We start from the raw sequence: 16,081 nt of genomic DNA on the forward strand, positions 1-16,081 counted from the left end.
TTGAAAAACATGTATTACATAATTATATGTATATATACTAAGGATTAAAAGTCTAAAAGTTAAGAAAAGGGGACCGAAATGGCATTTTTTACATCTTGGCGGATTTACCGACGGAAAATCCGTCGGTAAACAGCCTTTAGTGACAGAATTGGCAAATTACAACAGAACTCCCATATTTTCCAGATTTGTTCAAAAGCTTTAAATTAAATCTAATTCAATCATTTTGGATTTCCGAACTACCAAAGATGGATCATAGTCGAAAACGGAAGTTCCTAAAACGATGTTTTTATTTTAAAACGTTATTTGGAAACCTCTTTTAAATTAAAAAACTTATAATTACAACATTTTCGATACCCGAACTACCTTTTTATCGGATCACGGTTCGTATTGGGATATCCAAAACGAGGTTTTTATTTTAAAACAAAACCGAATTTTATTTAACACGAAACGAAAATTAAATAAATATGCTAACTAAATAAAACGTGACAAAATAAATAAATGATTAAAGGAATAAAAACTATGGCATAAAAAAAATAAATAGAAGGAGAGAAATAAATTAAATAAAATAAAGAGTCTAGTCCTCGGATAATACCTTTGATTCGGTATCTCACTGTCGAAGCCGATTGATTCCACGAGCCGCGAGCTCCCGATTTTAATAAAAATTTAGTAAAAATTGAACTTAGGAAATTTGGAATTTTTGAGAAAAAAAAAATATTTTTCTCAAAAAAAATCCACTCTCTCTCTCTCTAAAAATGTTTAGAGTGAGAAAGTTTTCCCTCCTCAAAAAAGGCCCCCTCTTCACCTAGGGATCCGTGCCCTTATATAGGGAAACGGATACCGGAACAATGGGCGACGCCCAAAGAAAATTGGGCGTCGCCCATTGTGGTTGGGCGGCCGCCAAACCAAGCGTTGGGCGGCCGCCCAACAAGAGTTGGGCGGCCGCCCAACAATGTTGGGCGATCGCCCAACTTTCGTTGGGCGAGCGCCCAACGCGAGGTTGGGCGCCCGCACCCAATCCTCGTCGGGCGTTCGCCCGACGCGTTGGGCGTTCGCCCGACGCGGTTGGGCGCCCACCCGACGACCCTCGGGGCGTGCCCTGCGCCGTCGGACGCGTGCACTCCGTGGCTGCCGAGCGCGCGTTCCGCGCTACCAGACGCTCGCACGTCGCGGTCGCCGAACGCGCACCTCGCGCTGCCAGGCACGTGCGCTCAACGGCCCACGAGGGCGCGCACCGCCCGCGGTCCCAGGCATCGCCCGGACGTCGAGAGCGTGCCACCCGCGTCCGACGGACGCCGCGCGCACGTCTCGAGTCGTCGAGCGGGCGTTCGACCATCGTCGTCCGCGTGCGGGATGCCTTTGCGCGCCCGCGCCGTGCCGTTAATTTTCCTCTGCTTATTATTCTTTATATATTTTTCAAAACTTTCCGGAATCAATCGCTTCGACCGTCTTGTTTCCAGGTTTTCGTCACAGGTCTTCCGACTCGGTGTCTACAGTTGCCCTACTTTTCTATTTTGACAGTGATGTGTGTGTTTCGAAAACGTTTTTTACTAACGTAACACATGCAAGGTAAAACATATAAAAGTAAAAGACACGTAACGAGTAGGAGGAAACATACCTGACCTTTGCGCTGCGCGCTCCGACGTTGCTCTCTGACTTCTTCAGACTCTGCTTCGGGCTGCACCCTAATTCGCGACTGCGGGGATAATGGCTAAATAGCTACCCTAGTTTACGACTGCGGGGATAATGGCTAAACAGCTACCCTATTTCAAGATTGTGGGGATAATGGCTAAATAGCTACCCTGATTTACGACTGCGGGGATAATGGCTAAATAGCTACCCTATTTTAAGATTGCGGGGATGATGGCTGAACAGCTACCCTGGTTTATGACTGCGGGGATAATGGCTAAACAGCTACCCTGGTTTACGACTGCCGGGATGATGGCTAAACAGCTACCCTGGTTTACGACTGCGGGGATGATGGCTAAACAGCTACCCTGGCTTACGACTGCGGGGATAATGGCTAAACAGCTACCCTGGTTTACGACTACGGGGATAATGGCTAAACAGCTACCCTATTTCAAGATTGCGGGGATAATGGCTAAATAGCTACCCTGATTTACGACTGCGGGGATAATGGCTAAATAGCTACCCTACTTTAAGATTGCGGGGATAATGGCTAAACAGCTACCCTATTTCAAGATTGCGGGGATAATGGCTAAACAGCTACCATATTTCAAGATTGCGGGGATAATGGCTAAACAGCTACCCTATTTTAAGATTGCGGGGATAATGGCTAAATAGCTACCCTAGTTTGTGATTGCGGGGATAATGGCTAAATAGCTACCCTATTTTAAGATTGCGGGGATAATGGCTAAATAGCTACCCTGATTTGCGACTTCGGGGATAATGGCTAAATAGCTACCCCGATTTACGATCTTAGGTAAATATGGCTCAAAAGCAACTCCGGCCTGCGACCATGAGTCAGATGGCTCAAAAGCAACTCCGATCTATGACCGTGAGTCAAATGGCTCAAAAGCAACTCCGATCTGCGACCGTGAGTCAGATGGCTCAAAAGCGACTCCGGTCTGCGACCGCGAGTCAGATGGCTCAAAAGCAACTCCGGTCTGCGACCGCGAGTCAGATGGCTCAAAAGCGATGGCTCAAAAGCAACTCCGGTCTGCGACCGTGAGTCAGATGGCTCAAAAGCAACTCCGGTCTGCGACCGTGAGTCAGATGGCTCAAAAGCAACTTCGGTCTGCGACCGTGAGTCACATGGCTCAAAAGCAACTCCGATCTGCGACCGTGAGTCAGATGGCTCAAAAGCAACTCCGGTCTGCGACCGTGAGTCAAATGGCTCAAAAGCAACTCCGGTCTGCGACCGCGAGTCAGATGGCTCAAAAGCAACTCCGGTCTGCGACCGTGAGTCAAATGGCTCAAAAGTAACTCCGATCTGCGACCGCGAGTCAGATGGCTCAAAAGCAACTCCGGTCTGCGACCGTGAGTCAAAATGGCTCAAAAGCAACCCTGGTCTCTAAATCGACCTCAGGTGTGTAGTGATGCATATAGATGGATGAATGTAGCCTAGTCTATGGATGCATGTAAACACCTATGTGTGTGTGTAGGTGACTGTGCGTGTGTTTGAATGTGCATAAGTGTGGCTTATGTGTTTTGCTTTATGCGGATGTATGGACATGTGTGTATGCAAACTATGTACATGTGGATGAAATGCTCGGATGGATTCCCTTTTCATAGGCTTGGAGGATTTTTGTAGCTTCAGATCGAGAAATGATGTTTCGGGCCGTCCCCCAGGAGTGCGAGGATGAGGGCGAGGTTAAGTTTGAAACTAAGGGTTGTAAGGATGAGGATTTGGTCTTGATGAGCTCGTGTCAAAAGGGCTCTCACTTTTAACCAGAGTTAGACGTATTCATTTCTTCCCTAATTTTGTCTGAGCTGCCCTTTTCGGGTTTTCCACTCAACGGGATCTCTCCGATATTCTCTATCTCTCCTTTTGCATGAACTGCCCCTAGGGGTTTTCAATTCATCTTTTCTATATCTCACCGATTTTCTCTATCTCTCCTTTTGCTTGGATCACCTCTTTTGAGGTTTTCAATCCAACTTTTTGTTCAATTTTTCTTCTCATTTTCTTTCTTTCTTGATTGTGAATGATACCGGATAGCACAGGGGGTTTATATCCACGGGCCATTTCTATGCTAATCATTTGACGATGAGTTCATGCCCGATGCCTTCGTTAATGGAGAAGCTTCTGCAGTGAGATGGACGTTGATCTGATTGTAGGGCCGTGCCCCCGATTAAAGTTACCGTCTTGGCGTAGGTTAGAAGTTGATGCTAGCGTATGCCCCTGCCAACTCGAGGTGAGATTTCGTGTGCGCCAAACTAGGGATATTGCCGTTGGGAGTAGCTATGGAGGAGAGACGCTTCGGTCGAAGTTTGACCCTTGAGAGGACCACATAGGAGCAGAGGAACCAGACTTCATGGAGTATGAGAGAGAGGAATAGTCTTTTTTTTTTAGTTTTTCTTTTTTATAGATTTTGGATCGGTTTATGGGTGTTGGGGTGATTTCAGTTGAGATGGGGTGTCTATTGATGCGGGTGTTTTCATTACAAATGCAACCGTCTAGCTTAAATAAAGCACCTGGCAAAGATACATTGAATTGTTTACTGCTCAGTTTATTAACCACTGTCACCAAAGCATGCCCTTTCGGGTTTTCACACTTCAGTTATTTTAACTCTCTCCTTTTACCCCGGAATTTTCAAATAAGCGCCCCGTGGGGTTTTCACTTATTGGGGTGTCCCTTATTATTGCATAGGCCGTCCTTTGCGGATTTTCAACCTATCGGGATTTTCTTTCTTTCTTTTTTTTTATTATTTTCATGAGAAGGATTCCTCGGTTCCCTCGAGATTGATTAAAGTTCTGAACTTTGTTGCCGCCTTCGGCTTCACTTGACTACGCATTTGATCTTTCTTTGTTACAGTGAGCTTTTCTCGTACATTTGATTACACATTTGCTAGGTAATGTCAACCGCTTTTGCCACCTTGACGCCTCTTGGCTGATCACGTCAGCTTTTGATTTATTTTCTTTTACTTCCGATTGACTTGACTTTGCCCCAGGGCCTTTTTAGCATCATTTTTTTTCTTTTTTCTTCTTCCTTTGTTTAACTTTGAGTCATCATAGGTCTAAACCCTTTCGTTGATCCTGGAACAAAATACTTTATCGCTGATAGGTTAGTTGCCCCCGCCTCGTTCTAAATGGCGCACTTATGTACTTGTGTCCCCCTTTGGGGGGAGAAATCTTTGTCGGTGCCTCAGTGTAAGTATGGCTCTGAGGGCTTGTTGCTTGCTCCATATTTTCTTTTCTTTTTCTCTCTTTTGGACTTTGTTGATTGTCGCTCAATCTTCTTTCTGCCAAAAGCCGATGAGAACCCTTCGTTTGATGGGTCTACGCCCGACTTATCATCGTAGAGTCAGGGAATCGTTTCTCATGATTTATTTTGCTTTTTTTTTTCTTTTTTTACTCTCTTAATTTTCTCTCTTCAGTGGTTAAGTATTGAGCAATAAGTATATTCTAGATCTTACGTCCGTGCTATGATAGAAGCGGGAATATCTCAATTGAGTAGATATCAAATGTAAGTACGTATGTTTAGGATAAATTTGCGGAAACGAAATTTCATTGAATTCAAAAGGAGGTTAATAACATCTTGTGGAATAGAAGATAAAATAAAAGACAAGGATAAAGACTACAAGTGCAATCCTCTCTCTCATACTACTTCAGGAAGCTTCAAGTTCACCTGCTTCCTAAGTGTCCTCAATCTAGAGAACTTCTTCTCTCGCTTATCCTGATCCGTGATAGACCTCACCGTTCAAGGAACAAGTCGAAGACTTCATCCGCTGAGAAGGATCTGGATCACTTATCTTCCCAGCTTTAATGAGATCTTGGATTTCATGCTTCCACTTCATGCAAGTGCTTGTTTTGTGACCATATTTCTGGTGGAAGTGGCAGTAGCCCCTGCGTTTGACTAATTCAGTGGTGTGACCTCCCGTGGCTGGTAGAGGGTGAAGTAAGTCATGCATTCGTAGACCCTCCAACACTTCAAACAAGGGTTGAGTGAAAGTGGAGAATTCCCTTCCCTCCCTTCTATACTGAGTGGGCGACGGAGGGCGAACAACCCTGGTAATCTCATGTCCTTGGTGGTGTGGATCTTGTTGTGTTCGTGAAATATGGTGTGAGACTACCCTTGGTGGAGTGAATGTTTGTGGATTAACTTGTGACGCGAGCTGGAACATAGGTTTCTCCACAGCAGCTTTCGGGATCTCCGCAACCAGTGACTCACTCAGGACCTCCCTGACCAACCTTTTCAGCTCTATCTTGAATTCATCTGCAGCAAGTATCTCGGGAAGAACTCGCTCGATTTCTGCTCTGAGATTGAAATCTCCTATCATCTCTTGGGAATTTTCAACCCCCTCATGCTTAGTATTCTCCGGATCATTAAGAGCACGTTTGAACTCATCAGAAAAGATGTATTTGGCTAAAGCCCTTTGCACACGGCTCTCAAGATTGTGGTTAGAATTGCTGGACTGGGCCATGAGTTGGGTCTCTAACAAGGAAAGAGAAAGGATCGGTGAGTGGAGCTTTTTAGGCATTAGGAATTTTGATGATGCACGTGCGATGCGAATGCTAAAGCTATCTACTTGTGCCTCCTATAGATGGATGTATGATTTATGCATGATTCGTGGTCTGTGCTTTATTTCTTACAACATAAACACGATTTGACTGGAGCTAAACCCCTTTTTTTCTTTTTCTTTTTTTTACCAGAGCCGTCGGCAGTACCTCGATCGTTTGTGCTAACTTACCAGTTTGGAAGTGCCGATGTCTAAAACCATTTCGACTGTTATACACACACTAGTACGAACCCTACAAGTTAACCTTGTAATGCTTTACAAGATGTACAATGTTGAATGACGCTCGACACGACTGACACTTGTGAGATTGAGACGACCCTCATGATACGTAAAATCCCCTATGACACTAGGTAAATAAGAGTGTACCCCGATGATATCCGTGACGTGTAGATACATTGAAGGGGTAGCGATATGAGTGGTGGGAATGGCATATTTGGTACATCGATACGACTCACGATCTAAAAAGAACAACCTAAGCGATCATGCCTGAGGTGTATGTGAGGGATTGCCATCCTTGGTAGTAATGACGTACTTCGAAGATACGCGGTGTTACATGGACTGATATGATGCTCATGGTATGTCCGAGACTCAAACAGACCGTGACGGAGACACGTTGGGCACTTGTCCATAGTTTACTTGGTATTGATACTGATAACAGGGAACTGTCTTTCTGGGAAACACAAGTTTCTTGAAACAGGTCGACATAGAGGATGTGTCCTAAACTAGAAGCAAGCGGGACGAGACCACCGCATATGGGGTGTGGGTCAATGGTTAGTTTAAACCCAAGACACGAATACGTAGGCATACCAACGGAACCTTGGCGTGTTATGCAGAAAGTGGTGATGCACGGGACATGCCCTAAATAGGTTAAGGCATAGGGGAGACTCGAGTGACATATGTCATGTGCGCCAATCGTCAGCTTCTCCTGGAAAGCAACTATTACGATGATGGGTATTATCTGACGGGATAACGAACACGGAATTCCCGACACTCGAGGTACAAATAGGATGCATATGTCAACGTACGAGGTACGTGCCAATTATTAACTCCTACTTGGCTCACTAGCATCTTGACATAGTGGTTTGAAACATGGTGCGTTCAGGAAATACGATGACGTACGTGGTATGCCTTAGAGGTAGCCAAAAGGCATGATGGGAGTCCCACTTGATGTGCCCCCACGATTGACTTATACGTAACTCACGAATGATGGGATGGCTTGATTTTGGGATTTCGACCATTATGGGGGAAATCCAACATGCTAGGTACGAGACACGAATAGGGTACGCATATGACACACGTATTATCTGACCAACTTTGGGTATAGATGAAGCACAAAGATGACTCGAGAGGTACCTTCTAACAACATTGGAGGTGTAAGCTCGACACGATACCGACACGCAGGGTGTGGTTCAAGGATTAACTTAAGCTAGGGACCCAAATACCTCGATGGATTTGCGGACATCAGTGCGTCCGGTAGAATGAGAGGTGTCCTAATCTGATCGAGGTATCAATGAGACGGAAATGAAGACTTACCTGGTACGTGTCGAAGGTCAATTTGTTTCATAGCGCAAACCCAACGAAGATATGTTTTATGAGAATCACTAAAGATCTTACGCGGATATGTCTGACGTATTCGGTCCATCATTGATAGTTGAGATACCAACGATGACACACAGGGTGGACATCCATAGTTCGACGGGAACCTATTACTATGAACAACTCGAGGAGCAACGAGGACGCGAACCAAGACCTTCGAGGTAAGTGCCAAATGTTGGACTTAGCCGCGGTATGAACAACTCGATACTACTGATACGAGTGAGACTCAAATAGCGACACATAGGGCATATGTCTCAGACTCGTGAATAAGGCAATTCGGAGTTTGGGGGCACATGGACAGCGGTACCAATGATGTAGGGAGAGCGTGTCGAGGATTTGACAATAGAAACAAACCGATGTTTGAGACGTACTTCAGATATGAGTGACAATTTATAGGGCGTACGTCAAGAGTTTGATAGGAACCTCATGACATGAACGACTCAGTGTGTCAAGGTATGGGCGGGATGCCCGAGATGTCCCATAGGGTACGTGCCTAAGGGTGTGACTTGGACTCGATGACATGAATCACTCTATATGACAGGTACGGGCCAAAAGTTCAACTTGAACTTGTCGATACAAATGACTCGACATTGGGGGTGTAAGCAAGATGCACGTGATGACATATATGAACTTGCCCCAGATTCGACTGGAACTCAATGACATGAGTGACTCGACATTTGACATGCGAACAAGACGTACCGAACCGCGTATGTGGGTGTGTGCCACAAGCTTAACCCTGACTGGATGGTATAAACGACTCAGTTTTCGACATGTGAGTAAGGTGCGAGGGATGACCTACGGAACGCGCGTCAAAGGTCGGTCCAGAATTGGATAGCCTAATGACATACTCGTGGGCTACAAATATTGACAAGGCGACATGTGGGGCACATTTTGACAAGGCCCAACGTATAACTAAAGCGCAAGTGGTGACATAAGGGATACGCACCGAAAGCTGATACGTGTTCGAAGGACTAGTGTCACATGTTTGGAATACTGATGTGTTACGATATATGATGACACACCTGGTATGTCTCATATCGATTTGCCCATTTTTGAAGATGCGACAGTGTGTCTCAAGAAGGCCAAGGATGCGCGGGTTACCTTAGTACAATGACGTGTCGATATACAAAGTACGGTCGAGAGTACCAATGAGGGCATGAGGATGACCTACTAGCTAAGAGTTTAGTGCAATGACGCATGGATTTATTAGATGTGACGAGGTGCCATATAAGGTGCCAGTTAAAACGAGGATGTGACACCATGACTTCATGTGAAGCGTGCGTCAGAAGGTTAATGCGAACCTAGGGTCCGGACAGTGGGATGGTGTAAATACGAGGGGACACTATGATGACCCACATGGCGCACCTAAAGGTACAAATGGGAAGCGTGGACAACATACCAGTCAAGGGTTCGTTTCGAAGCTTAAGGTATTGCCCATAATTTTGGAAATACGGAGGTGCTACGTATGGGTTACCTCCCCAGATGCGAATGGCGACGGGTAAACGAGATTCATACGAAACAGTTCACTCGACCCTAAGGTTTCGATCCTACAACCACGTAATTTTGGAGTATAGGTTCATGGCGCACCGACACACGTGGCATGTCTTAGCGTACGAAGGTCATGATGGCAACCTACGAGGTGAGGGGCATGGATAATACAACAACGTAATTTGGAATTACCTGGGCATTATGTATAGCGCGGCGACATCCGTGGGTATGTCTTGAGATACGAAAGGGAGGTGACGACGACCCGTGAGATTATGGTTCTATTTGAGATCAAGGTACCAGTCATAATCTTGATATGTGTTGGCTAAGGCGTAGCGACATACATGGTATGTCTTGTGGCGTAAGTAGGACGTGTGTGAGACATGTGACGAATGGTTAATTCGAGTCTCGGGGGGAACCGATGCCATGACAATGTTTCTTTTTTTTTTTTGAACTATCGATAAGTTGTAAGTGACGTGGCGACACACATAGTATGTCTCGAGTCGACCATGCGGAAAGTGAACGGAATTTTCCCCACGATGTGAATGTTAGGACAACAAGGTACGACCACCAAGCAGTTTGGTATTGTTAACCATGACAGAGGGAGGCGGAGTACGTCACGACATATGGGATATGTCTCCGGATGACTTAAACACGATGGCGAAGGTGCGTGTGGCAGGTCACGATGCAGGCGGTATACCCCCTAATGGTATGAACGGGACGATAAAGATATGTCCGACCCATCCCACGCAAAGTATAACCTGGCGAAGACGTAGAGAACACCTCGGGGTCTAGAGGTAGACCACTTGACGGGTATGCAAGACCTGGTAAAGACGTGCGAGATTCATCATGACATACGGGGTATGTCTTTCATTAGGCACCTAACAAGGTGAGAACTCAAGTCGTGACATATGGGGTATGGCTCTGGACTAGTGTATCTAATATGGACGACGCATTTGTGACCTATCACGATGTGCGACCTTGACAATGCCTGAATGTACGCGGTGCACAGTGGCGCATCGAGTACACGTCTTGACTAGCGTATAGCTGACGTGATGGAGACGCATAGGACATTCCACGATATGGAAGATGGGACGGGGTAAGGATGTCTGGGCTACGCCACAGCTCAAATGGTATGCCTTCCGTCTAACATACATAACATGGTGAACAAGCACCGGATATGCCCTGACATATGGGGTATGCAACTCATGCCCCTTGCTTGGCGCAAGGAATGAGGCGAAGATGTACATGATGCGTTATGACACACATGGTACCCCTTCTGGCCGGTGTGTAATGACGTGGTAAAGACACAGGGGATGGATCATAATATACGAGGCACGACAGGGAAAGGACATGTGGTATACGTCATAGCATAATGGGTACACCCCTTGATCAGTGTCTGAATGTTTACTGGAAAGTGCATGGGGGGTGCGTTACGTCCTCAGGGGTACGACAAAGTAAAGATGCAAGGAATACGTCACCACATAACAGGTGGGACTCCTGACGGGTGGACGCGTGATGACACGACACAACAAGGACATAGGGGATACGTCACGAGAGAATAGTACACCTCTTGACAGGGTAAGGACATATTGGAGGTGCCGTGACATACGGGGTATGCCAAAACAAGGGCGTATGGGATACGCCATGACATAAGGGTTGTACCTTCCGACTAGTGCCTACGACACTGAAGAAACATACGAGGTACACCACCATGCATAAGGTATGCTAAGGCAAAGACGCATAGGATACGTCACGACATAATGGACATGCCTCCTAGCTAGCATACAAACAACACGGTGAAGACGCGTGAGACGTGCCAAGGACGCATAGGATGCATCCCAACACCTAGTTATGACAAGGCAAAGACGTATAGGATACGTCACGACATAACTAGTATGCCTCCAGAATGACACGCGACGTTGGGGTCGACTCTTTCTCACATTCCTAATAAATACGTCCTAAGTCTACGAAACCTAGAATGGCTGCACGCAATTTGGTTAGCATGCAACGCTCTATATGGTATGATTGCAATGATTTGTTAATCATAGAATGCATTATAACTTAAATCTGACTCGACTGATGTACAACAAGATATAAATCTATACAAACAAACTAGTTAGCGAAAATCGAACATAATACATAAGTAGATCGCAATAAGAGAAAGAAAATGTTAGATAACAATCACAATCATCACATCATCTCTCTTCCATCCTTATTTCTCCACACACTCGTTGGTCCAAGTCTCTTTCCTAGGATTTTGGTTTTTTTGGCTCACATTGCGGTCCAGGGGACGCGTGATGCCGTCGATTATTGCGGGAAATTAAATCATCCATCAGACAATACAGTTCGTTTTGACGTATCCACGTTCGGTGACTAAGAAATCGACCAAGTTGGATTGTCCTTTCAGAATAACTCGTCTTTTGTCCTTTCGTGAGACGCATTAGTTCGGGTTTCGACTCCCTTTGAGCGCATCTCGGTTTTTAGACATGGTACGAGTTATTCTTCTAGTCCAATCGTTCGTTATTGTCAATGACTCGTTCCCTTTTGTTCGCGCGGGTTCGTGTCTCGATTTTTGGATTACAACGGGATCTTTTGGATCTATCGAGAGACATAACCACATGTTTATTTAGTGATGGAATCACTTTTGGATTTTATTTTAGGGAACGGACTCATCGCGTAACGTGTTTGTTCTTAGCGTCGAGGATTCGCTTGCTCATTTTGCTACGTGAAAAGACGGCGAGTCTTATTTTGAGCGCACGATAATCTTTCGGCTAATTACAACTCTTTGTTCCTCCCAATCCACGGGATATATCATCTCAGTGTGGTTATAGAAAATCAACGTTTCGTTGAATCGCATGTTTATTCGAGGCGAGGATATTACCGTTCTCTTTCCTTTAGGCACGAATTAAGCAAACACGTACATCGGGCCATATTTCTTGCAGTTTTGGTAACGGTCGAAATGATCGAGTCGTTAGTCAAAACCTGCAGTCTCATCCATATGGCGCAATTATATGGTTTGGCTTAATTCGGCTTCAAAGTTTTAAACGGGGTATATACTTGTTCGAGACACGTATTCAACGGCATTGGTTTATTTTCTTTAACTACTCTCGGGATTGACATATATCGTAGATTCAGAATGATTTTGGTCGTTTAGTTCATTTTTGTCTTTTTATTTTCTTAGTCACCTTTTGCGGACACGTCCATTTCTCTTAAGAATGACATAAGGCATAACGTAAGAGCTCGTCTTTTATTCGGAAGGGACGGGCCACGTGTATGAAACTCTTTACGTTACAACAGGGTTGTTCGAAACAGAAATGTTCTTTGTTTTTGTTTTGTCATAATCTCGTTTTATCCCAACCTATTTAAAGAATGTGAATAACAGCTACTGTTAATATAGTCTTTTGAATCGAGATATAACTATCCTTAATACCAAACCGATTCATATTAATACGTGCTTACGTCATAACGCATTTCCTGAACATGTGCCTTCTTCGGGACACGGAAAGGGACCAGGCGGGTCGCACAAGTTCATTCATACGAGATGACTAAGTCGTCTTTAGTTCGAATCGTTTCGATATTTTGGGGTAGTTTGTACATCGGTTTAAGAGTATATATTAGCGTATCGTTTCATTTTCTTTACATATTTTAGGATTAGACACGTATCATGGCAATTTGAAAACACGAACTGATTCATTCATCACATCAAAAATGGTAACGGGTAATCCTATGGCAACTTCTAAGGCTACTATATGCTGACACGGCTGATCGCGGGACCTCACAGGACCGCACAAATTCGCCCCTAACGAATGGATGGGGACCCTTTGGCGCCTTACTGTAAGGGGGAACTTACACTAGCCTCTTTCGAGCGACGAATGGACTCTCGCTAGAGGTTTCACAGAAATTACCCAAAAGGTTTGCAATAATGCTTATGAATGCATACGAAAAGAAATAATACGATCCGTCCCCGTTAAGGGCTTAATACACGCCTTCCGGAATCAAATTTCTCGCTTCCCCAGCAGAGTCGCCACTTGTTAGACGAGGTGCCGTGGCCTAATCTCCCGGGCGGACCGGGGGGTGGACAACCTCATGGCGACATAAGCGGTGATTGGCGCCGAAAGCAACCAATCGTGGAATCAAGCTGCTCGGCAGGACCGGAGCTCGGAGATATGGAAGAGTCGCCACCCACGAATGGGAAAATGAACACCGATCCCTTGCGGGAGACCGGTGTGGGTTCGAGAAACTTAGGTACGAGCCGAGAAGGCTAGCTCCTTTCCGGAGAAAGGCTACTAGGCACCCCGACATCGCCCGGTTATGAACCACCGGCCTCCTACTCAGCATGTTAGGCGATAACGGACTAATCGTATACTTCTTTAAGTTTAAAATTCATTTGAAACCCTTTTCTTTCTCTTTTTAGAAACCGTTTTGAGCATATGATATTGAAAAGCCACATCAGTAAAGAATCACCCATTTATGTTTATACATACACAGAGAGGGGGAGGAAAGAAGTGATTTATTTACAACCGTTTTAAATATTATGTCGTGTGTTTATTAACTTACTTCCCCAAAACAGATTTATTTACATGGTTCGCACCTTAATCGCCGTTGGAACGATTAGGGTGCGTTTTAAAATCCCGTTTGATGAAGTCCACTTGAATCACCGTTGGAACGACTCGAGTAGTTGAAAACGTTTAAGATAAAAACCTTTAATGAGAAAACATGGTTAAGCATACAAGTCTATTTTACTTTGTACAAATCGTTTCGGTTCAAAACTCCTTATTTACAACGAAAACGATTTTAATTACAATGATCCTTTAATCCGCCTTTGGAACGGATTAAGGTTTTAAAACGTGGTGTTTTGAAGATGACTTGAAATATTAACAAGAATGACCCTATTTATTTACATTAGAAATCTACAAGAAACTCATTAGTTTAAATAAGTTAATTGAAAAACTCTCTTTTTGTGATTTATTTTACCCACTTACTTAATGGACTCTTTAGCTATTATGATTACAATAAATTAGCATTTACACTCAAATGAAGCCCTTTTGGAACATGGGCCCATGAATGGGCCAAAAGAATAAAGAAAATGGTTTTAGACCATATATATATATGTATACATTTAAATCAAAAGGGAAGATAAGAAAATAAGATTTTAATCAAAAATCACTATATGTATATGAAGATAATAAACACAATATACCTTATACTTTGAAATGTGAAAATAATGAGTAAATCCTATAACTAAGAAAGTAATACTTATCTAAAAATAATTTAATTCAATAATCACTAAAATAACCCAAATATTCCAAAAAACTATACATATATATACATAATTAATATAGTTTAAATATCAAAAATACCATATGCCAATGTCTATTCATTATTTCTCAAAATATCAAATAACTAATATTTAAATATAACCTAAGTTAATAAAAAAGGGAAATACATATATATATATATTTATACTTATATTACAAAATAGAATAAAAAGAGATATACAAATATTCTAAAATAAATATATATACTAAAGTTCTAAAATAAGTTGAAAAACATGTATTACATAATTATATGTATATATACTAAGGATTAAAAGTCTAAAAGTTAAGAAAAGGGGACCGAAATGGCATTTTTTACATCTTGGCGGATTTACCGACGGAAAATCCGTCGGTAAACAGCCTTTAGTGACAGAATTGGCAAATTACAACAGCACTCCCATATTTTCCAGATTTGTTCAAAAGCTTTAAATTAAATCTAATTCAATCATTTTGGATTTCCGAACTACCAAAGATGGATCATAGTCGAAAACGGAAGTTCCTAAAACGATGTTTTTATTTTAAAACGTTATTTGGAAACCTCTTTTAAATTAAAAAACTTATAATTACAACATTTTCGATACCCGAACTACCTTTTTATCGGATCACGGTTCGTATTGGGATATCCAAAACGAGGTTTTTATTTTAAAACAAAACCGAATTTTATTTAACACGAAACGAAAATTAAATAAATATGCTAACTAAATAAAACGTGACAAAATAAATAAATGATTAAAGGAATAAAAACTATGGCATAAAAAAAAATAGGAGAGAAATAAATTAAATAAAATAAACAGTCTAGTCCTCGGATAATACATTTGATTCGGTATCTGACTGTCGAAGCCGATTGATTCCACGAACTGCGAGCTCCCGATTTTAATAAAAATTTAGTAAAAATTGAACTTAGGAAATTTGGAATTTTTGAGAAAAAAAATATTTTTCTCAAAAAAAATCCACTCTCTCTCTCTAAAAATGTTTAGAGTGAGAAAGTTTTACCTCCTCAAAAAGGCCCCCTCTTCACCTTGGGATCCGTGCCCTTATATAGGGAAACGGATCCCGGAACAATGGGCGACGCCCAAAGAAAATTGGGCGTCGCCCATTGTGGTTGGGCGGCCGCCCAACCAAGCGTTGGGCTACCGCCCAACCTTGTTGGGCGGCTGCCCAACAAGAGTTGGGCGGCCGCCCAACAAGAGTTGGGCGGCCGCCCAACTACAACAATGTTGGGTGATCGCCCAACTTTCGTTGGGCGATCGCCCAACGGCGTTGGGCGAGCGCCCAACGCGAGGTTGGGCGCCCGCGCCCAATCCTCGTCGGGCGTTCGCCCGACGCGTTGGGCGTTCGCCCGACGCGTTGGGCGTTCGCCCGACGAGGTTGGGCGCCCGCCCGACGACCCTCGGGGCGTGCCCTGCGCCGTCGGACGCATGCACTCCGTGGCCTCCGAGCGCGCGTTCCGCGCTACCAGACGCTCGCACGTCGCGGCCGCCGAAC

The sequence above is a fragment of the Euphorbia lathyris genome, chromosome 5 (assembly GCF_963576675.1).
Source record: "Euphorbia lathyris chromosome 5, ddEupLath1.1, whole genome shotgun sequence".
Classification (NCBI taxonomy): Eukaryota; Viridiplantae; Streptophyta; class Magnoliopsida; order Malpighiales; family Euphorbiaceae; genus Euphorbia; species Euphorbia lathyris.